Genomic DNA, 24926 nt, shown 5'->3' on the forward strand with positions numbered 1-24926 from the left:
GTTATCCCGGCAATTCAGGATAAGTGGCCTGACGATGATGAGGGAGCAACAATATTCATCCAACAGGATAACGCAAAGCCTCATGTCCTTCCCAATGATGTAGCTTTTCGAGAAGCTGTGGAACAAACTGATCTTGACATCCGACTGCTACAACAGCCCCCAAATAGCCCTGAGTTAAATTGTTTGGACCTCTGCTTCCATAACTCTCTCCAGTCTCTAACCGACTGCAGGTCACCTACAAACATCCAGGAACTGGTACACGGTGTGGAAGAGGAATTCGAGAACTACGATCTCGACAAGTTGCACAGAAGCTTCATCACATTAGAAGCAGTTATGTTTGAAGTTATGAAAGACAAAGGAGGAAATCAATATAAGTTGCCCACTTGCACAAGGATCGCGTTCAGAATGCTGGAATGGAAATAACCGGTGTATATTGCGACAGTCGGGTAGTTGTTGATACTAGGGCCATTATAGAAGAAATGGAAATTGCAATAGGAAAAGAAAATGGAAGGAAAGAATTAGCTAGAGAAGGGAAAAGAAAGAAAAGTAAAGGGAAGGGAAGGGAAGAAGTGGCCAGAGAAAGGAAAAGAATGTAGTCAAGAGGGGACAAAGAGGCCCTTATGTCATGTAGTCAGGTGCTCCTTGTGTATGTCTTGTGTAATCTTGTGTCAAGAGGGGACAAAGAGGCCCTTATGTCATGCCCTTGTGTATGCCTTGTCTAATCCTTGTATATCAACTCTTTGTTGGAATTTATTGGAATTTGGGTTATTTGGCTTAGTTATTTGAATTAATTTGGGTTATTTGGATTAATTGAATTATTTGGATTTATTTGAATTAATTTGGATTATTTGAATTAATTTGTGTTATTTGGATTTATTTGAATTAATTTGAATTAATTTTGGTTATTTGCATGGTCTATTTGCTTTCAGTGTTGTTCCTTTTACTTCTTGGGTTTCCCTAGCCATCAATCTTTCTGCTCTTAATATGGTGAACACCTCCCCTTTTCCTAGCATTTAAAAAGAAAATGATCACCTAGTCTAGTCTGTGATGTGACAAATGGAGGGGCATCAACCTGCACCTGTCTGATGATGCATTTTTTGGGGTTCACATATCATACAAGTTCAGAGATAAAAACAACATCTCCTAACAATCTACTCTAGGATAAAAATATCACATATCAAATGGAGTAACTCTGTTTAGAGCTAGCTTTCTTCCTAACAAAGTTACTGCTCCTAAATATGGACACGCATTTTTTTTTATTTACAGCTACTCCTGTTCCTTCTTCTACTCTAGCTGCAGTAAGCAATATCACCAGCCAAACAATATCTGCAACATATGCTTTCAGCAATCAGAGACTGCTGTCGAATACTCCATCAAATTTAGATTTGAGATTTTGATCAAGAATTTGAGATTTTGATGTGATGTAACTAATCTTTGTGCCATAATCTTTGCCATTTTAGAAATGCACTAATCTTTGCCATGGAGTACTATAGATATAGATTCAGTAACTGACAGTGTTACTAGATACTGCCATGGAGTATTTCTAAAATGCATAAAGGTTATGTACAGTGAAGTGAAACTACAATTTCATCATGGATTGGTGATGGTACTGAAATTTGTTGGTAAATCCTTCTGATTTGGCAGGATCCACTACTCACCAAGGCTTTTACTGCAAATTTGTTGGGAAAACCATTTTAGTAAGTTCATGAGAATAAATAAGTTGCAGATTTCATGCACAAAGTGCTAGACAGTAGACATATGGAGTGAGTTTTTTGCTCGTAAATCTGCTCTTGCTTAAGCAAGTTTTTGACTGAAACGCCTTCAGTAGACACCACAGATCATGGCCTCACCTTTGGAGTACAAAATGCCTATCAGAATAAATAGGAGTACATGCTCTAGAGGTATCTAGTTCTAGGCACCAGTCACAGTACCATCCAGTATTGTTAAGCTTACAAAATTGCGGTGTCTGCTTATTAACAGATCCACAGAAGTGCCAAATAAGATTATTGGGAAACTACATGCTCTAGAGGCTGGTTAGTTGCAATCTGGTTAGTTGAATTTGTTTTTGATAAGAATAAACATAAAGGACAAGAAACTTCACTGGAACTAAAACTGAATTTGTGATACACAGAACAAACATAACTTTTTTGCAATCCTCTGTGTAATTTGAAAAGAGGCTGATTTGTTAGAGCAGAGTAAACCTTGGAGAGGCCCTTGAGATTGGTCTTGCCATGTGCATCCTCCAGCACCAGGACCTCCTGCTCCTTGGGCTCCAGCGGATCGAAGACGTGGGTGTCCTGCACCACCGATGGACGCCGCGAACTGCAGGATATCCTCCATGGTGATGGTGACCAGGCCCGGGTGGTCCTGCGGCCCCTGCGAGAGACAAACAGAGCTGAAAGTAAACACAGCTGAAAGTGGTTTGACAAACAGAGCAGAAATTCGAAATTAGATATGCATCTGATGCCCTGCATATGGTCTCTCTGAAATTGAAATGGCAAGAATGGTGGGCGCGTCTGATACCTTGAAGAGGTGGTCTTTGGCAGCGGCGGCCCGGGCCCGGATGCGCGGGGCCGACGGCGAGCACCACTCCGGCGAGTTCGACGGTGAGCTCCTCCACCTTTTTTAACACGGTGAGCTCCTCCACCTTGAGCGCGTAGCCGTTCGTGGAGTGGAGAAGGGGCACCCGTGCTTTCTAGTGCTCGGGTCGATGGCGTCCATGGAGGGGGCGAGCTTCGTGGTCGACGATGGACAGATGCGGACAGTGGTCTCCAAAAATTGAACCTTGAAGGGTGGTAGCAGAGGGGAACGATGCGGCGGGCGGAGGGGAGGGAAATGAGGCGGAGGCGTGGGGTGCCGGGGAGGGGGGGGAGCGGCGTGGGGCGGTGGGAGGGGGAGCCGTGGGCGGGGGCGGGTGGCGGGGCCGTGGGCGGGGGCAGGTGCGACCAAATCGGCCGGCGTCGGAGAAGAGTGAAGAAGGAGAGAGAGGACCGCGGGTTTGGTCGGGAAAACAATGAGGGGTAAATTGTAAAAACAGCGTTGCGACATGTTTTTCGGGACGGAGGGAGTAGCTTCCAATCCCTAGCTCGATTCTTTTTTTTTCTCACGCCCAATCGCTGGGTGACTACGTGGCTAGCGCCAGGAGGCGACATTGTCCCGTACCTTATTGTTTTGGATGACATGGATTATGAGGTATCAACTGGCTAACTTGTTGCGGAGGGCTACCTGGTATCCATGTTCCGTCTTACCATGTCACATGTCTGCACATGAGTGAAAGGAAGTATTATCCTGCATGTTAGGATACACATAGGTTAACATGGTTCAAAGTCCGTGCCAATTTAGAAACACATATTTTCTTCACTTATCGATCAACACCAGGTATGTCATTGGAGTTTCAGCCGAATGTACACACATCGTCCTTTCAGCCAATTCATTTCGAGTTCAGTCAAGCTGGACCTACATATGTTTAGAAAATTGTACTCGATGATGTTAATTAGGCCAAATTCGGTATACACAGAATAAAGACACCAGTAGCATGTCCTGTAGTACATGCTTGTGCTGATGTGGCTGCTAACTGCTCGCTTCCTGCGACTTTCAAGTACCAAGGCTTTGGTTCAGTGGTAGTGCATGCGTTCCACTGATGGATTCTCTTTCATATCAGCATGACCCAGTTTCCAACTTGCCCACTTAGCAATTCAAAGTTGTTGTCGGAAAAATCTTCAGTTTGTAAAGCACTCCACCTCACTGATCGACATAGGTTGTAAAGCAGACCGGAGTAGTTCACACTTGGTTAGGTTGCGGCTACTAGTCCTTAGCAATTAACCTGCCGAATCATCGAATTGTTTTTTAAGCCACCCACCGCAGAATAATTTTTCTACGGTAACTTTTCATTAATGATAATTGAACTGTTGACGTTTACATCGGTCGGTGGTTTATCTACGTGTAGTCTGGGTGCATGGCCACATCGTTAATTACTTACAGCTGATCACCATGTACAAGTGGTCAGTAAAGATCATTCAAAAAAAAAAAACTGGTCAGTCAAGATATAGCAGTATCACGTTTTTTTAGAGAAGGAGGTTAACCCCCGCCTCTGTATCAATCGATGCATGCAGCCATCTTTATTAATTATTCCATAAAGGATTGACAAGAACATACATCAATCCACCCGAAGCCACCACCCACACCTACAGACTCGATAATGTGGAATGCTCTCACTCCTCATATCTAAAACCGGTGTCATCGTCGATCCATCCACATAACGTATCGGGACCAACATCTGGTGCAGCCTACCTAAAGCGCACATCACATGCACACGTTTTAGGAGCCGCCATCATCATCGGACCACATATCCATCTTCAGGAGAGAGGTCCACATTATCCTTGCCAATCGGGACATCTGTTGATGCCACCACGACGCCCAACAAAGCCACCGCCCTACGCTCGTCCGTCCAGATGCGAAGACTTGGAAGATTTGTCGTGCGTAGCACCTGCCAATCAGGCATGACTCGGCGTAGCACCTGTCGGCCGGGCATGACTTCACAGCTCCACCGAAGCTCCGTCCAAGAGGAAGCCGCTCCACCTCTTGCCTCTTTCTTCCAGCGCTGCTCCACAAACGATGCTCCCAAGAGAGAAACAACACCGTAGTACCGCCATCTTCCGATCGGGAAGACCAGATCCTAAGGTTTCCCCCGAAGCAGCACGAGTGGGTCGACAACAGTTACACGATGATGCCTTCATCAAGGTAACGGCGCAAAACGCCGCCATCGCCCGCCAATGGCTCGGTTTTCACCGGCAACTATGTCTCCATGACTCATAGCCGGGACTAGATTGTTGGAGTTAATCACGTCTCTGGTATATGTGTCCGAGTAGTGCACGTATACCTTGCCGACTAGGTTAGCTTTTGGGCTGTTTGCTCCTATATATATGTGGCCCTAACCCCTGTACTTTGTAACCGTGAGTTGAAGCAATAAAGAAAGAACAGGTACGAGACGTACCTGTGGCAATCCAATTGGTATCTAGAGCAAGGTTGATCTTCTAGTAACGGAAGGTCATGACGGGCAAGGAGATCGTGCAATCGTCCGGAGCGGCTAAAGTACTTGCTGTGCTCGGTACGTCATACCCACGGTTTGATCGCGAGAACTTTGGGGTCTGGAAGGCCCTCATGGAGTGTGGTCTCCGCGCCAACGAGCTATGGGACGCGGTGGATCCAGGAGGCGACGCGTTCAAGAAGGAGGGAGCCGAGCACCGGAAGGATCGGCAGGCGGCGTCGGCGATTTACTCGGTGATGCCGATGGATGTCCTCCAACACCTGATCGCCAAAGAAATGGCGAAGGAGGTGTGGGATACCTTGAAGCTCATGTTTGAGGGACACACTCGCGTCAAGCAAGCCAATCTCCAAACTCTCCTAAGGAACTATGAGACTTTGGTCATGGGCGACAATGAGTCCGTGGATGCGTTCGCTTCATGGGTGGCTACTCTCGTCAATTGGATTCGCACGCTTGGAGAAAACCTCACGGATGCCTCGGTTGTCCGGTGGTTCTTACGCGCGGCCCCTCCCTGGTACCTGCAAATTGTCACGGCGATCGAACAGTGCATCGATCTCGCGACTCTCTCCATCGACGATCTCGTTGGACGGTACAAGGCTCACGATGAGCGTATGTGGTACGGTCTTGGGGATGGGAGGAACGACGAGCTTGTGATGCTCACAAAGGCGCAATGGATTGCCCTAGAAAAGAAAGGAGGATCCACCCGCAGCAGCAAGAAGAAGGGGAAGCAACATTCGGCGAGAAAGAACTTCGCCGACTCAGACGACGACTCAGACAATGAGGCTGCACCATCACCGAGGAGAAAGTTTGACATCAGGAAAGTGAGGTGTTATAACTGTGGCCTCCTCGGTCACTTCAAGGCTGACTGCGAGGAAGCACCGAAGCAAAAGGCGCTCATTGCCCAGCAAGGAGATGATGGTGACATGATGTTGATGTGTAAACTGGTGGACGAGGAGGATCCAGACTCTCAAGCGTTGACTAAAGAAATTGTCGAGTTTGCGGAAGAAAAAGTTTGCCATCATGATCGTGGTTCGGAAACCTGTGTCGAAGCTACAGATGCGGGGAGTGATTCCGAAACTTATGTCAGTGCTATGGACGTAAGTGCCAACTTTACTGGAGCGGATGCGGCAATAGCTGCGTGTGCGCGGCCATGGAGAAGCAATCTTCATGCGTCGCGTTCAGAGAAAGCAAAGGCGTCAGAATTCCGAGGCACGAGGCAAGAAGCTCCACGCGCGGCTATCACTGTGGATAGTCCAGGTGCTCGTATAGGAGCATATGTACGAGGGGTGATAGCTACAGTGCCAGAAGGAAGCAACGGTGGCGCACCAGAAAGCAACGGCGCGACGCGTGAGGCGTCAGCCCAGACGGCTACGTTGGTCGAGCCAGCGAGCAGCACGCGTGGCGCTGCAGGCGGTCGCCAAGCAGTGAGTCAAGGCGAGCGAGGCACACACGTTCTCTTTGCATAGCCCAGCCATGTGCGTTGGAGGGCGCAGCCTAGCAAAGGATGGGTACCCAGATGGAGCCGGCCACTCCAGCGAGCTGGACTGTGGTGGCCACTGCAAGCTAGCAGCTCAAACATCACCACGTGGAGGCATGGTGCATGGGCCAGAACATGGGCAACATCCAGAGGAAGGAAAAGACCCACTTGGGGAAGTGTATCATGGTTCATACGTGGTGACACCTGGAACTTTACCAGGTGTAAATGATGCAGTGCCAATCTCATGCGCGGCGGGTGCAGTAGCATTACTTGGTGGCCAGTCAGCAAGTATGTCCAGTACTCTATCTGTCAGCCTAGAAGCGAGCATTAGTGGTGGCTCGCAGTTGCTAGCAGAATTGTACGCAGAAGATGACGTCACTTCAGCACCTATGTCGCCTCCAAAAGCAATGAAGAAACAGGCACCAACACCTACACCTGTTCTGCTACAATCGGTGTTACACCCACATCCGGAGAATACTCTTCGGACGATAGACCCGGTCAAGATGAAAAGGAGTGGGCGACAGTGTCTAGCAAGCGCCGAGGAACCGGCGGAATTTGTGGATGCAAATACGAAGGAGTGTTGGCATCATGCTATGAAAGAAGAGTTGGGGTCGATCCATGACAACAATTCATGGGGGCTTGTGGGTCGTTCCAACAATGAAAAGGCTATGCAGCTCAAGTGGGAATTCAAGGTCAAGAAAGATGTTGAAGGGTGCATGAAGCACAAAACGAGGTTTGTAGCCAAAGAGTATGTGCAAGAGAAAGGTGTGGACTTCGAAGAAGGTAAGACGGAGGTCAATAATATTCGCACCGATGATCAACTGGCGAACATGCTAACCAAGGCTTTGGATAAAGAGAAGTTCTTGAAGATGCGAAGAAGGATCAGCGTCCGAGCTGTGACGTGACGACGTCGTGATTAGGGGGGTGATTGTTGGAGTTAATCACGTCTCTGATATATGTGTCCGAGTAGTGCACGTATACCTTGCCGACTAGGTTAGCTTTTGGGCTATTTTCTCCTATGGGAAAATATCTGGTGCTCCGGGAGCACCTAAGCTTAGGTGCTCCCGTGCGACCTCAGCCGTTGGATCTCAAATCCAACAGCTCATGTGGGATGATGAACATTTTTGCAAGAAAGCCCACATAGAATCTGAAAAATGCGCGCAAGTACAACAGCTAAATTTGTCATTTTTATATCTCAAGCAATGTTTCGAATTTTGATTTGAATTTTTGTGACAAGAGACATCGATGTTCCGTCGATGTGCTGCATTTTTTCAGAATTTTTTAAACATTTTAAAAATGTTTTTCGGACATTTGGAGCACCGGGAGCACCCCAAGCCTGGGAGCACTAGATACTTTCCCTTGCTCCTATATATATGTGGCCCTGAGCCCTGTACTTTGTAACCGTGAGTTGAAGCAATAAAGAAAGAACAGGTACGAGGCGCACCTGCGGCAATCCAATTGATCTAGAGTGTTCGCGTGCGTACGTTTTGCAAGTCAGCTGGCTAGTAGCTCGACTGGATTGGCCGAGGCTGCTATCTTGTACGTACGTGTTCTAGTACGTGACCAAGTCAACTGGAAGCTAGCTTCGTGTGCTACGGTGCATCTCGGCGTAAGTGTACCTCGTCGGAATTGCATCAGCAAGGAGCGGTTCAAGTCAGCGTTGCTTCGCTACTTCGTCGTTTCGTTGTCGGTTGTCGCCATTGCCGGAAAGTACTCGGCCTCGGACCTGGGCCAACATAGATGACGAATCTCGAGATCCGGCCACCCAGCCACGGGCCGACCACCTCTGGCGAAAGAGATGACCACCACCGCCGGCTGCACCGGCCAGAACAGACTGAAGGTGCCGCCGACGATACCACCAGGGCCTCCACACCGCCGTCGCCGATCCAAAGGCAGATGGCGCGCCGCCGCTGCCACCCAAACGGGGCTTGCCGCCGCGCCCGCGGCCTGCGCCGCCTCCGCCACCGTGCCGCAGATTGGATCGGGCGCGTCTCCATACGAATCGGGACTCCGCACAACCCTAGAGACGTGGGGGAGAGGTGATGTCCTCCGCCACCGCCGTCGGCCCCTGGGCTTAGACCGGCGGCGTCCCCCGGTGGTGGCGGAGGAGGGGAGAAGGGAGTGCGGACTGGCAGCGGCTAGGTTTTAGGGTGCCGCCCGAGTCGCCCAGCAGGAGGCGACGCGGGGGTGATGAATTATCACGTAGTATACACACTCCATGCATTAGCGTAAGCAGCATCCTCAGAATTCGTTGAAGCCTTCAGGGCCATTGAATTGATAAACTGTTTGCATGTATAATTAATACCTCATATTACATACGTATTGTGGGCCATCAGATCTTTGGTATTCATGTGAATACACATGAATAACAAGCTCCCGTCAAAAGAAATAGAAACACTTCATGAAAGAGGCATGGCACGGCCCACGGGCAACCTAACCCTAGCTTCCACCCATGCTTCGATCACTCTCGCCACCACCTTTAAAGTCTACGCGGTGCTAGCTCCGGCGGGGAGGTAACGTCTTGCCGGTGTTAAAAGGGAGAGAGGAATTGGTGGAATCGTTCGTTGTACTGCTTCAGCCTCGTGGGTATATATATATATATATATATAGGAGTACATGATCATCTTGGAGTACAAGGCAAGGTAGAATAATATCCTACGCTATCATAGCTTTTCTAATAATCACGATTCTTAACATCCCCTCGCAGTCACAACGGTAGCGACGCAGACGGTGAGACTGGAGAAGAAACCAAAGGGAAGCCGACGGACACCCCCCACAGTCGTACGGTCGATGCATCGTGGAGTCGTGGCTGGAGTGGAAACCGACGAGGTTGCTCAAGCAAGGCGGTAGCCCTTTGTGCCATTTGTCGAGGTAGTCGAGAGCGTAGGTGGTGTAGCCGTAGTCGAGGTAGCCGTGCGAAGAACGCCGTGGTCGGTGTCGAGTCGGGGTTGCCGGTGTCCAGGTAGTCGTCGTGGAGCCGTGGAAGAAGAGCGGCGGCGGCGGTGCTCGAAGTAGGCGATAATGAACCCGGCAGCGTGACGAAGACCGGCGCGGACGGTGACGTTCCCGCGCCAACGGAGGCGGCGCGACGCATATCACGTGAACGTCAACGCGCGTGGACGGCGATGGACCATGGGCCGCAGCGTTACGCCCTGAAGGGACGACGCAACGACGGCGGGCTGGTCGGGGCGACGGCGGGGAAGACCTCAGGGCGGTTGCAGGGATCGCGTGCCACACTCGCTACGGCCTGACGGGGCGACGCAGCGGCAGCGCGAGGGTCGGTGCAGCCTCGGGGACGACCTGGAGCGGACGGCCTCGGTGCGGCGGTTTGACCGCGGGCCGCGGCACTATGGCCCGAAAGGGCGACGCAGCGGCAGCATGCGATGTGGTGCAACCACGAGAACAGCCTCAGGGCGGCGGCGGGGACCACGTGCCGCGACGCTACGGCCCGAACGGGCGACGCAGCGGCGACGCGGATCGGTGCAGCCATGTGGAGAACCACGGGGCGGCGGCACTTCAGCCCGATGGGGCGACGCAGCAGCAGCCCGTTGCTCGATCGGTGGAGGGGCGCGCTGAACTCGGGGACAGGGCGGTGACGGCCGATGTAGGTCGGCGAGCGGGCCGACGCGCGGACGACGACCGTGAGGGACCACCTGTTGCGCGAGACCGCCGGGTCGGGGCGACGGGCAGGCAGACGCACGGACGACGGCTGGTAGGGCCGCCTGTCGCGCAGGGCCGCCAGGTCGGTGAAGAGGTCGGCCGGTCGCGCCGGTGTCGGTGTAGAGGCACACGGGGATCGACGGTGGCGGCGGGCGACGCAAACCGATTAAGCATAGATCGGAAAACCAAAAAGAAAAACGCCGATCAAAACGACCGGCGAGAGAATGAAAAAACCCGGAGCAAGGGCTTGGGAAAAAGACTCTCTAGGGCAGCTGGTCAACAAGGTGCTCATTTTGTCTGGGCCTTCGTCGGTTCGGACCTCTGCTTAGTTTCATCCAAGCGAAAAAAATTATCCCTAAAGTCGAAACTAAAAGGATCTTTTTTTTTCTCTGCCAGGAACCAGATCTAATTATACTTTTTTACTTATTTCTGCATTAATAGAGCAGACGAGTAAAAAAAAGGGTTAACAATACTTGTTGTTTTGCCGATATTTGCAGACGTTAAAAATAGATTAGTGCCGGATGCGGGGCCAAATAACCTCTGGTTTTTTTCAGCTTTGGCGAGCCACGATGGGCGGACGAACCCTAGGTACGGGTGGCACGGCCCCGGCGGCGGTCATGGAGGCCGACCGCCCCGGGGGCGGCGCGCGGGTGCGGAAGCGGTGGCGGCTAGGGTTTAGAACCCGAAACTGATACCATGTTAAAAGGGAGAGAGGAATTGATGGAATCGTTCGTTGTATTGCTTCAGCCTCGTGGGCTTATATATAGAAGTACACGATCATCTTGGAGTACAAGGCAAGGTATAATAATATCCTACGCTATCCTAGCTTTCCTAATAATCACGATACTCAACAGCCGGGAATACGATATGGAGGAGCTGGTGGCCTGCTGCAAGACACCAATGGTCATAGGTGCTCGTGCAGCGGCTGTTTGCAGGCGATGCTCAACGTCGGTGATGGTGAAGCCGGCGGTGGTCAGAGGGTCACATATCCAGCGCGACGATTTTCAATGACAGCCTGGCCTGGCTAGGTCATCGGAGAAGAGGGTATTGGTTCATGGTGTTGGACGGCGCAAGCCCGACATTAATCTCCGACCTAGCATTCAAAGGCATGGGTGACAATTTTTTACCTTTTTTTTGTTAGGGACTCATCGTGTTTGGTTTTGGAAAGCAAGGTAGCGACATTTCCTCGGTGTAGGATTAACGTTATCCTTGTATTTTCCCATTCTGTTTGTGTGCTTATCGCCGCAGTGGGTATATATGCAGCCGTGTCTCCGGTGGGCCTTCCGTATCACGTCGGTTTATGTTTCTGATAGATTCGTCTAGATTCGGCCGGCGTTTGTGGGTTTTGGAGTTTCTACATGCCTTTATCGGCATTTTCTTCACTGAGGCATCGATTCGCTTCACAAATGATAGTGATCAGCGTCTCCTAGTCTGCATTGTTAACTTCACGGCGCTGATTTTATTCATGTGTTTTTTGACCAAGGCCTTAACTAGTCCACCCATTTGTTTCCTCTTGCCGGCCATCATGTGTTCCGTAAAACCACGAAACCCTTTGTTTGTACATTAGATAATCTCGAGTCGCACTTGTCAAATTTGGGCCAACATTTGTCCGCAGCAGCAGGGTCGACCCATTTATCTGCCCGTGCAACAACAACCCTCATTTACCCACCTCCAAATCTATCAAAGACAAACTCATGCAACAACTTTGATCATACATACTTCACACATTCGATAATGCAACATAGTTCATACCTACCAGGACAAATCAACATAATAGTTCATAAATTCCACTAGGGCATGAAAAGGACATACTAGACTACATAGTTCATGAAACTAGGATTGTCATCAGAGGTGTTCACTCTTCCTTAGCATCACTGCCACGGTGAAAAACGTCGAAGAGAGCGTAGGGGTCTTTGCTGTGGTCGTCGGAGTCGGAGGAGGTGGTAGACATGGGGTCGTCCAAGTCATGCAGGTCGGCGAGGGCACGCACACAAGCTTTATCTCCAGCGCTCTTCTCGGTGTCACAATGCAATTGCTCGAAGCCTTGCCCAGGAACTTGGCATTGATCCTTGGGCTGCGGCGCACCTCCAACTCCATCATCATGATGTCATCGTCATCCGATGACACCAGCACCAGAGTGGGTGTGATGCCAGAGGAGGATCCGCGGCGCACCTTCTTCTTCTCACGCCCATCTCACCGAGCCTCGGACTACGTGTGAGCATTGTAGCTGCTGCTGCCGGATTCGCCACGAACCGGTAGAAACAAAGGGCAGCGGACAAGTACCATTCCGGACGACGGACACCACAGACATATATCTTAAAGCGGTGAATTAGAAGCACGGCATATGTTCACTTTGTTATGAGTGGAGTTCATTTTCACCAAATTAAATATGTTGATAGCTGGCAGTTAATCTGTATGTATAAATGGACCTATGAGGCTTATCAGCTCTGTTTCCTATAGAGAACGAAGATCAGCCGACCGATCACAACTATTCACATATATAGAGATCGCACTATAAGTACAACATTCGCATATACAGGGATCGCAGGATAACCACAGCCAGTGGGGAGCATCGGATTTGGAGGCATCGGGAACTAAATTCAAACGGTCCTCTTTCAGTATGCTACAGTAGTGTCTTAGTGTGGATTAGGATGGCATAGATTATGAGGTATCAACTGACTTACTTGAGAAGATGCTCGGATCAGGTTCTCGCCTAACCAGGCATCAACTTGTCTTCGACGCCTATATCGTACCGATGTGTCATCTTACCATGTGCAATGATCTACGCATGATTGAGTCGAAGTATCATCTTGCATGTTTGGACCACATATGCTTGTAAGATTACCTGCGTCGGAGTGGGAGAAGTGTCATCTTACATGCTTAGACTAACATAGGTTAGTAAGCTAATAAACATGTTCGCCAATCTAGAAACACGCACGTGCATGTGCTCGCGTCCTCTTCAGCTATCCGTCAAGACTGGCTCTGTCTTTGGAGTTTCGACAGAACGTACGCACACCGGCGGAGCTTTGTGGAGAGCAACCTGGGCCATCGCCCCCCCCCCCCCCCCCCCCCCCCAAGCCCATGAGAAAGTTAGCACAAATATCTTCTAGTATTCAGCCCATATGCCCAGTTAAAATCAGCCTAAAAGCATGTTTCTTGCCCCTCCAGCCCATTTGCCCCTCCAAAACGTTCAACTGTAACCTACCTTGTACGATAATATTCGACACAACTCTAACATATGGATTAAATACACCAATACATGGCAATGGCAATTCCAATGGCCTGCCTTGTGCTTGTGCTAACGTGCTGCTAACCGCTCGCTTCCTGCATTATTATTGGAAGGTTGAATGATAGTGCACGCATTGCCCTGATGCATTTTATTAAGGTCCTGTCTTAACTTGTTGATCCCGATGTTCGCTTTACAAGGGCTAGTTCTTAACCTCTTACTAACAGTCGGCTATAAACTACACATGGTTCTTGGCAGTAGTACGTCCTGTGCAAGCTTGTGCTGTTGTTCAGCATGGATCAAACACATCAAATATGACCCTGTTTCCAACTTGTGCATCGAGCAACTGAAGGCGGACGTCAGAAAAAGCTTCAATTTGTAAAGCACTGCAACTCTATGACAGACATAGCACTAGTATATACTCCTTCCGTCCCAAAATAAGTGACTCAACTAACTTGAGTCACTTATTTTGGGACGGAGGGAGTACATAGGACTAGTTCAAACTTGGTTTAGGTTGCGGCTACTAGTCCTCTGCCATTAACCTGATCATTGAATTGTTGGCGGTTACATCAGTAGCTGGTTTCCCTACATGTAGTTTAGGTGGATGGCCACACCGTGAGGTGCTTTCAGTTGATCACCACAACTGGTCAGTCAAGGTAGCAGTATTGCGCAGCATACACACGCCACAGTATCCCACGGACTAAACTTGAGCAAGCATGCATGCGTGTGAACTAAGACACGTTTTGTGTTTGTGTGGCAAGTGGAGAGTCGCCAAAAGCTAAGCTAGTGTGGTACTGGATTGGCAGGACACGACAAAACCTTCAGAGACGAAACAGACTAAAAGTGATGATACCTTCATCGTGGTGCCACACACAAACCCGATCGAGCTAGTATACAACTGAACTGTTCGCGTGTTAATCTAGTCCACATGAACTGGCCTAGCTGAGTAGCTCGAACACATGCTACTAGTACGTACTTGGATGCTTATAATTTGACGCGAGAGTAAGTTGTGTGCATGAATTAACTGTCTGGTGTATATGTGTTTGAGGTTTTTTAACGTGTTCCCTCTTACCCCATCTTTCACATGAGAGGTAAGAGTATAAAATAGATCTAAGCCATTAATTTCATTAAGCATTTGGTCTGATTAACTCTTACTTTCTTACCTCCCATGTGAAAAGAGCGAGTAAAAGGAACCATGCTAAAATTGCTCGATATGCTTAGTCTAGCCAAAATCGACTGAGTACAAACCGGATTGAGCGTGTGGAAGAAAAACATGTGTGCGCTTGTGATGAACGTTCATCTTTACAACGGATAAAACCAGTGTAGGATGTGGGCATGTGCCCGGTTATAGCCATCTGGCCCGCGTGATCACAAAAGATGAATAGACTCAGGAGACACGTATACGAGTTCATTGCACCATGTCCAAACTATAAAGGCTGCCTGATTGCCCTATCTCCGGAAATGCTGGTCCTTGATTTAGATATACTAGCAAACATGCCCGTGCGTTGCAACGGGAGAAAAAAAAATCATTATGTCCAACAACGATCACCACATTTTGTTCACATCTCATCACACGATTTTGAAAATTTGTTCACAAATGCATGAAAATGTTACTTTTTTCTAAATTTATTCACAAATCGAAGCAATGTGCACATTTTCGAAATAATATCGTGATTGCAAAAAAGTTGGTAATTCAAAGAATTATTTTTAATTTCAAGAAACATATCTATACCTACTAATAAATCACGGTGCGTTCCTTTTTCACATGTGCACAGGTGATATTCTTGGTTTAGTTCTCGGTGCAAGCAAAACCCAGTGCGTATGTGAAAAAGGAACATTTAGTTTCTCGGTTTCGCCGGGTGTGAAGTAATCAATCCGCTATTTTTTCATTCATTGATCGAGAGCATTTAAGAGTTTTGTTACGTCAACGTACGCCAGAGAAGGCCCATGAATTATTCAATCTACTTTTCTTTTTAATCGAGGAGATTTCAAGGAATGAAGTTTCTGAATATTGTAGGAAACATGCACCGGTTTTTAAATCCTGGCCAGTTTTTCGAGAATTATGTACATTTTCAGAAAAATGTTAAAAAAAATTGAAACAGGTACATTTTCTAAAATTCACAAACATTTTTTGAAAACACCAACTTTTTTTGTATAAACATGAACATTATTTGAATTTGTGAACATTTTTTAGAATGGGAACATATGTTGAAAAGTCATAACATTTTTTAAAAATGTATATATTTTTATTTTGAATTCTGAAAAATTCACTAAAACAAGAATACTTTTTGAATTTGAAGCATTTTTGAATTTCCATTTCCTTTTTATAAATCTGAAAATTTCACTAAAACAAGGTTTTTGAAAAAATGGTAAACTTTTTTCAAGTTCCGAATATTTTTTAAAATAGCAACAATTTTGGAATTATGAGCATTTTCTATAATTTGATTATTTTTGAAATTTTGAATGTTTTTTGAGAATTTTGAATTTATGAAATAAATTCTATAGTAAAAAAACTTGAAAGTGACAAAATAGATATGGAAGCAGAATAAAAATAGAAATAAAACACTGAAAAAAATAAAAATGGGCTAGCCCATTAATGGTTGCCTTGTGCGAAGTTTCGACTATTTTTCCACTGTGCGGAAAATAGAATTGTTCACAGCTGCGTGGGCGGAAAAATAAATGGGCTGGCTTTGCTGGGCCACAGAGCGCGGCCCATGTATGAAATTCTGGAAAAGCCTTTTTTCTAGCAGACGAACGCATAAGAATTTAGTACCACCTCGGATAGAATTTTCTTTTTCGGCGGTGAACAGATGAAAAAATTAAGGAAACGCACCTTACTTTATTAATATATATATATATATATATATATATATATATATATATATATATATATATATATATATATATATATATATATATATATATATATATATATTTTCATCCGATGCAGCTAGATGTCGGTAAGCTGGACAAATCAGCTCACCGGCACCAACGCTTTTGCCACATGCCCGTGTTGTTATCATGTCTAGGCCGTCACTAGTTCATTAATCATGGCATCAGAGATGTGCTACGGTAAGCTAACTGCAGTCATCTCACTCAATTAATCTTTTAGTTCAAGGCCCAGGCTGTGTGTACGAGAATGACAGAATGAGTGCATCATGTGCAGCGACAATCGGATCGGTGGTGTAGCCATTACTCCAATTTACTATCCGGAGGAGACTCGGCATGTGTAAACAAAGATTATGCGGGACGTAGTATGAGAGGAGACTCGGCATGTGCAAACAAAGATTATGCGGGACGTAGTATGAGAGAAGACTCGGCATGTGTAAACAAAGATTGAAAGAAGAAAGAGGCAATTTCTCCTTGTTGATTGTTGGATGACATATGCTTCAAGGTGATGTCTAAGGGGGCAATGACGGTAACAACTCACCACGGGGGCGCCATTAACGAAGTCATGTAATCGTCCAACCAACGGTAATGAGACCTTCATCATTACTCCCTTAAATAGTACTCCCTCCGTTCTATAATATAGGTGTTACTACAACTAATGTAAACTCATATATTGGTCGTAATAACACCTTCTATTATGGGACGGAGGGAGACTACGAATTTGTGGATGGGCTCTTTGAAAATCGTTGGAGCAGGCACATACTGGCCGGCGCAGGTTTGAACCTTGTGGGCAATATTTATTGATTAATTTCGTGAATTTGGGTGCTATGTCTCAAATCTCCTCTTCGTAAACAAGTAATACTGAGCTGACCAAACATGTAGGCTTTTACATTTGAAGTCGTGTGCGTTAATATCAAACTAGAATAGATAACTTGATAGTTTGTTTAGATCTCTCTACTTCATCCGCCTACATTAATTTTTAAATTTGTTCCTGGGAATCCAAAATTCGTAAGAGGAGATTTGCCTCTCTTGAAAGGGATTTGCAAGGCCAAATTAAAGAGATGGTGGTTGAGGTAACCACGTAAGTAATATCACCACTAGCTTGTGGGGAATACATGTGGATAGGAATATATTATCATTGATTTTACAATATTGAACAGAAGGACATGAACCATGTGACTTAATTTGTGTTCAGACATGATTTTTTTTTCAAAAGCGAGTACTACCTCTGGCGTGTGTATCATTGTGAAATATTTATTAGAATTATGCTCTTTGTTTTAGGCCCAGGAGATATGGTCTCTACCATCTGGCATGGTCCATTGTTACAAAGCATTTGGCATCGTATCGTTCATCTAGCTACTCTTAGTCTCTATCACTCTCCCCAACTACATTTGCCTCTTCGCCCAGATAGTATTAGGCACCCAAACAAACACAGACAAAGTGATAAACTAATGATTCACGAGCGATAGAGCAGTAGCAAATGATCAAAGTAGTATTAATTCGGTGGAGTTGGACACATGCATTAAAATGGGAGGCATCAAGATGTGCATCACTTGTCGACACGCTTTTGGATGTTGTGCTAGTTACTGAGCCACACCCACTAGATGAGGGAGAAGCACAATTGCGCCCTATACTGGGAGGTGGCTCCAGGAGGTGTGCAATAAGCATCTCGCTCTTGTTGGAGAGGTAATCGTTTGTTGTGCTTCAGAAGAGAGTGCTCCAAGTAGCAGGAGTCCCCTGTAGTTGGCGGTAGGTGGGACTTTTTGCGACCCATGAAGAGGTGGCTTCCTGGATCACCCTCTAGTTTTGCCATGGGATAAATAGCATATACTCATGATATGGTAATGACACATCGATACGACTACAAAGAGAAGTCTGCCACACATTAGAGTGAGCAGTGCTCTGCCTACTTAAAGGAGGCCTCGGTAAGCCAAAGGGCACCTCTCCTGACCCAAGCTTAGCCTACGAGGAGCGGCATGCCGGACTGTTGGTCCGGTTGCCAAGAGATGGGGACCTCCATCCATCAGACTGCACCCTATATCGACCAAGTATATAACGCGAGCAAGGGACCCTCTCTCACGCCCGCCACTAGGCCGAGAGCCTGTAACACACGAAACTAGATCTCTCCAATGATCCTCCCGATCACCGGCGAGCACTCAAGCAATACACTAGGAAAGGTAGCAGTAGGGTCTTACCTCCTCCCGTAGGGTTTGAAATTGGATAAACTTGCCATCACTCGCCTTACCACCTTCATCTACCGCTCGTGTGACCCTCCGAACAAATCTTCTACCCTAGAAGGCACTACCGGTTATGAAACACTGACAATTGGCGCACAGCTAGTGGCTGTGGGCACGGATCCTTTTAGAGGATTATGATGGCATTCTCAATCAACATTAATGATGCCATGTTGTGTTAAGATATCTTCCGCTACCCCTTCCATCTGATCTTCAACACGGCTAGGGGACATATATGTCACGTACTCTTCGCCCGAGGACAAGTTATCGGCTTCTACACTCTAAAATTTGAAGTTGACTACATCTGGTGGGTCCGCTCCAGTGAGAGGCACGACAACGACAATTTTGGAGCCACACTCTCCTCTTTCGCAAAGTCAACCACCCCCACCCCCACTGCAGCGAAGGGTGCTCCTAGAGCTATCTAGATGGTGCTCTCTTAAGGACAGGAAAGGTCCAGATCATTGGGATCCGGAGGTATCAACGCCATCTTTCTTAGCCGCATAGTGAAAATCTGTGCACTGGCAGATATATTGGCAGGTGCATGAAACCAATTGTCCATTACTTAAATATGAATGATATCTTTTCTAGTATAATAGAGGTAAAAATGGAAGAAAGGAAAAAAATAGCCAAAGAAAGAAAATGAAAAAATAAAACATAACTAAAGATCAAAATCTAATAGGAAAAAAAATCAAGTTAATAGAATGTTTTCATTTGCCTAAATTCCCCACCACTATTCAAGGCCAAACGAACCCGGAATAATTACAAATTTTCACACGACACTCATATAGTTGCATGTTCACTGTAGATAAATGTTCTAGCAATTCAAACACCATCCTTTTCCTTCGTAACACCATTTTGTCTTTCAAAACAGAATGAAAAAAACAGGTATACCATAAACAGTTTACTAGCAAGAATCGTGTGGGATGCGATATAAAATATCTTGACGCACCGTCTTGTCTGGCTTACGCAGGAACCTTCGTCGTCTACAGTCTACCGCCTGCGCTTAAACTACACTTGTGCGCCAGTTCCTTGTGGCACCGAGCGAAAAAATTTCTGCCACCGCGGAAATATCTATCCACCCCCCAACCCCCCCCCCCCCCCCACCAAAAGCCGCATTTCCACTGTTCCTCCTTGCTTTCCAAGTTCAAACCTTACTATTGCTTACTGGCAGCGCCGCCTTCTCACCCGCGACCCTTCTTCTTGCAAATTGGGGGAAGGGAACCAATCAAGTCACCAAGAAGTTCCCGAAACTTGGTTTAGTATTAAGGTTCTTCTCTTCTAGCGTTTAGTATTCAAGTTCTTCTCTTCCAGCCCCCTGGCGGGCCCCTCTGTCCCTAGTGATGTCATAGGCATTTGCAGAGAAAAAATGAAGAGATGGTGGGTGAAGTAATCCACTGGGACACCACTATCGAATATGCCCACTATATCGCTCACAAACTCCCGATATATATCAGCCAACTCTTCGGTGTGCTTGTTCTGCTTAGAAATACTCACACAGTTCCCAGAGCTCTTGTTTTTTAAATGTGGCCAGTGCATATTAGGATTGGGAGGCATTGAGAATGAAATTGTTGCACCATTCTGCACTCTGACTGTTTCACAGTTAACGTAGACATCTCCATAGTGCTAGTTCATGCAGAGGGGTTAGTGTACTAGAAATGGCTCCTGCTTCGGTACACCCACCTTGAAAAACTATAAGGCCCTCTTTGATTCGTAGGATTCTCAAAACGCGACAATAGGAAAAATAAAGGATTGGAGTGGCATGCCCACTTGAATCCCATAGAATTAGCACAGAATGTTTGATGCCACAGGAAAAACAGAGGAAGCGAAAAAAGATGTTGGAGTGGATGCTAGATTTTCAATGAAATGTAGTACACATGATTCCCTAGAAAACATTTCTATAAGATTCAATCCTATGAATCAAACAACCAATGTAGGAAAAGTTCCTAAGGATTCTAACCCTCCAAAAATCATATGGAATTCCTTTGAACCAAAGGAGCCCTAAAAGGGTATTTTCGTCTTAGCACTAATTGCGGTCAGTTGGGCCATTACATGGTTATTACAACAGAACCGATCCCCAATCTGTAAATAAACAATCTCCAGTCTTGAACCGAAATCCAGCGATTAGAAGCGCTGTCTCCGTAAACACCATTAGCAGTGCCGTTGCCCATGACCATGGCTGTGCCCTTATTCTCCATCTAAAGTAGATCCGACGCAGCTGCCTTTCAATCAACACCAACGTTACCACTAAACTGCCATAGCAACACTCATCCTATATATTTCCTTCTGTTGTGCTTGGGAGGATTTATTTGATCGTTTCTCAAAGCATTGCAATCGCCTCTAATGGCAGCCTTGTGTACCATGTCCGAAGGAAGTAGCTTTCTCCTAGCGTATGGGCTCATCTCCTTTTCACACGGTCTCTTTTTAAGGAAACAATCACACGATTTATTGTGGGTTTTTTATCGCCCCTTTGTATAACTTCAGTCCTACCGCTTAAAAATACTAGACTACCCTTTTTAATGAAGAGGTAAGTTATAATCTACAGCATTGATTTGCATTGGAATTTGAAAATGTACCCAAGCATGGCTGACACCTGTTTTTGCAGATGCTCACCTCTAGCACGCACTCGAATGTGTGCTCAGTCTTGTTCGAGTGTGTGCACGTATGACCGCGAAGTCACTAGGCGTATTAATGATGAATTTGTACTGTGAAAGGCTGCCGGAAAGAAACCAGGTGTATCGGTGGAGGTGGATGTGACCTTGTTCACCCCTATAAAACATTGTTATCCCTCCTGGCTTAGGCCTCTTAATGCTAAAAAAACACACATCTCGTGTGTTCTTGATAAAATGTCGAGGACATTACTTGAGCCTCACTAGAACACGTTACATTAACATCTGACTTTTCCTGCTAATTACACGGCAGCCCATCTGTATCACATCCGTGATGACGACCGTGGGAGCACGTCCATGCAGCAGGATTGGACTGCGTTGAGTGTAATTGCGTTGCAACACAGAAAACTGAACTTATTTCTGAAAATTATATTACACTTGACTAATCGTCAAAAGTTGGCTGAATTAGTTTACGTGTGTCAAGTGTAATTTAACCGCAAATGTGATCGAGCCTGTTATAGATCTCGCGCACCGCCCAGACTGCGATTTCTATATATATCAGCCAACTCCTAACGCATAAACATTTATTCCTAGAATACGGGAACAATTATTCTATGAACACTTAAAATACGGGAGTATCTTCTTTATTATTAAACTTCAAGAGATGACTGTGCCTGAGAATAAATGTTAGGTTGGCCGACCATTAGCACACCATAAAAGCTTCGAAGATGCCAACTCTGTCGGTTACAGACTCTCTATATATATCAGCCAACTCTTCGGTGTGCTTGTACTCAGAGAAAACTCATTCAGTTCCAACAACTCGTCTTGTTTTTTTAATGTGGCCAGTGCCTATTAGGATTTGGAGGTATTGGGAATGAAATTGTTGCACCATTCCGCACTCGAACTGTTACGGTGAACGAAGACATCTCCAGAGTGCATACGTGATCCAGAGGGGTCAGTGTACTAGAAATACGTATTACTACTTTATTAGAGTTAATCAAGTAATTAATGAAGTGATTTACATGGCTAACCCTATTTTGCACACCTGTTTTCCCAGATGCCTTCCGCCAGCACGTACAGGTACTTCTGCTCAGTGTTGTTTTGGTGTGTGCACGTACGATGGCGATGTCGAGGACATCTACTTGAGTCTCACAACAGCACGTTGCATTAACACGCGATTTTAGTTGCTCATTCCACGGCGCCCCGTCTGTACCACGTCCATGATCACGACCGTGAGAGCGCGTCCATGCAGCCGAGATGTAGTTGAGTGTACTCCCTCTATTTATTTATACAAGGCCACTATAAAAAATAAGCTTTGCATTTATACAAGGCCACGAACAGTAATCGAGACAAAAGTTAACGACATTTTCTCGTACTAACAACCTGTTTACTACTTGCATGCATGCAACCATAATGACACTCCACTCAGCTTCCTATCCCTTCCTTGCATGCATACGAAGCATTGATCCCAATAAATGAAAAGAAAAGTTGGTTTACAAAGAAAAACATTAAATTTTACCTTGGTATCTGTAATATGGGTTTGTGGCCTTGTATATAAAAATGGAGGGAGTACCATCGATTGAAGATGACGGCAAGGTTGCCAAGAAAAATAACTCCTTCGTAGTGATGCAGGGATCGGGCAGGCAGGCTCGCTTGGCTGTGAGGTGGTGCCAGACACGGAGCTCGCGTTTGCTGGCCAGGTCGTTGCAGTCTTTGATGGTAAAACACGGCAACCGAAGTAATCCAATTTGGTGATGCTGGGGTCGCGGCTTTTACGCTCTTGGACGATCATACTACAATTCAGGCTCCTCGATTTCTTCGGTATTCCTTCGTCCATCACAGTGAGGTCGCCAATGCCTCAAAGGTATCCTCGATGAGCTCATCACCACAGACCTCTCTAACAAGTGTGAAATGTCTTCTTACGTACCTGCTGGATGCACCTTCGTGTAGAGATACCGCTCGCGCTTCGTCTGGAGATATATCGTGTACTGCGGTAACTTGCGCAACGTGGACATAAGTTTTAGCCCGCGATGTACATCCAGATGCCTGCCATTTCCATTCATGTGTCCAACTCCACCTAAGTGATCCTACTTTGGTCATTTTCTACTGGTTTATCTCTCCTCGATCATTAGTTGCTTGTTTGGGTGCTAACAGCCTATAACACTATCTGGGTGAAGAGAGCGAAGATGGTTGGGCAGGGTGGTAGAGACTAAGGTAGCTACATGTAAGAAAATGAGGTAGCACATGCTTTATAACAAGGGATGAAGCTCAGATGGTTCATATGCTTCAGTTAAGTCTGCTAAAATGGTAGATGAGATATTTCTTCTATATGTATCTGGTACTCCCCATTGATGGTTTACGTGGAAATGATTAGGTCCCAGACCCAGCCTCGTGATAGGGAGACGAGTATCTAGCTCTAGCTCTGATTGATAACCAGTTAATTATTACTCCTACCTTGGCAGCTACAGCCTACCGTGCAGTAGCTTAATTCAGATTTGGTAATAAGTTGCACTAGCTACAACCCTGGTTCTGTTTAGCTCGTGTTGCTGCTCCAGCAAATTACTATTTGAATGATGTTGTAATGCTGAAGATCTCATAGCACGCTTATCGAATATATATGAGATATATATTGGTTTGTTACTATGACAGGGGATAGTAATGGGGAGGACAGAGGAATTGATCGACAAGATAGGCACGTCCAGGCCATCTCACAAGAGATCCCTAGTCCGGGCAATGCACGAGATTTTTGTACCAAGCTTCATCACATCCCTGTTATGGTAAACTAGAGATTACATGCACAGCTATTGAGCCAACTTCGGAGCACCAATCAAGATTCCACACCAACGTTCAATTTTTCTATCTTCCATCGTAATTATGCACGATGTCATCCAATCCAGCTACACGGCAGCGCACTCACGTGGTCATGACGGACTATACATACATGGTGCCGTGGAATGAGCAGGGAGCGTCGCGCGCTAATGCGTCATGCTGTAGCAACGCTCTAGTATTTTTGAATGTCTGCCAGAAACTGTAAAGTAGAAGCAGGTCCTAAACGGGGAGTAAAGATGTCCCCTACATTGCGATTGTACCTGAGCAGACAGTCCAACAAAAGCATGTCAGTAAAATACTGTTAGCCTCCTTACTTAAGTACCTCTATAATAATGTAGTATTATGTATTTCTACACTAACCTCACTCAATCACATTAGCATTTTGGAGATTTCAACGTCGATTGTAACAATTATGGAGCAGAACCGTGTAGCGGTTTCATTCCCAATGCCTCATAATCCTAATGTGTATTGACCCAAATCTAAAAAACAAGACAAGTTGTGGGAACAACGTGCATTTTCTCGGAGTACATGCATGGAGTTGGCTGGTTTATATCGGGAGTTTGTCCTAGGCGCGCGACACATTCCGGTAGCAAGCCAGTCTTGAATGATTGATCCAAATCTAAAGTGTATAACATGTCAATGTGAGTTTAATGATGATGTCACTGTATTGACCAAGAAAAGATATGTTGCACATGAAAAGTGTACGTAATGATCATCCAGACTACTATAGGTAGTCCTCTACACTCTTTTTGCACGGAGAAATGTTTAGTTTATTGACTTGTCTTGGACTAACAGCTGAAATACTAACCAATGGCCTCGCTCCCACAAGCCGTCGACCCAACCCACTGACATATGGATCCCAATGATAGGCCAATACCAACGAACAACTGGGTAAGCTGGAAAGGGCATGCAAGTACTGGTACGGCCAACGACGGAAGAGGTTGCACACGTCCCATCGTAG

This window comes from Aegilops tauschii, chromosome 3, assembly GCF_002575655.3.
Source record: "Aegilops tauschii subsp. strangulata cultivar AL8/78 chromosome 3, Aet v6.0, whole genome shotgun sequence".
Classification (NCBI taxonomy): domain Eukaryota; kingdom Viridiplantae; phylum Streptophyta; class Magnoliopsida; order Poales; family Poaceae; genus Aegilops; species Aegilops tauschii.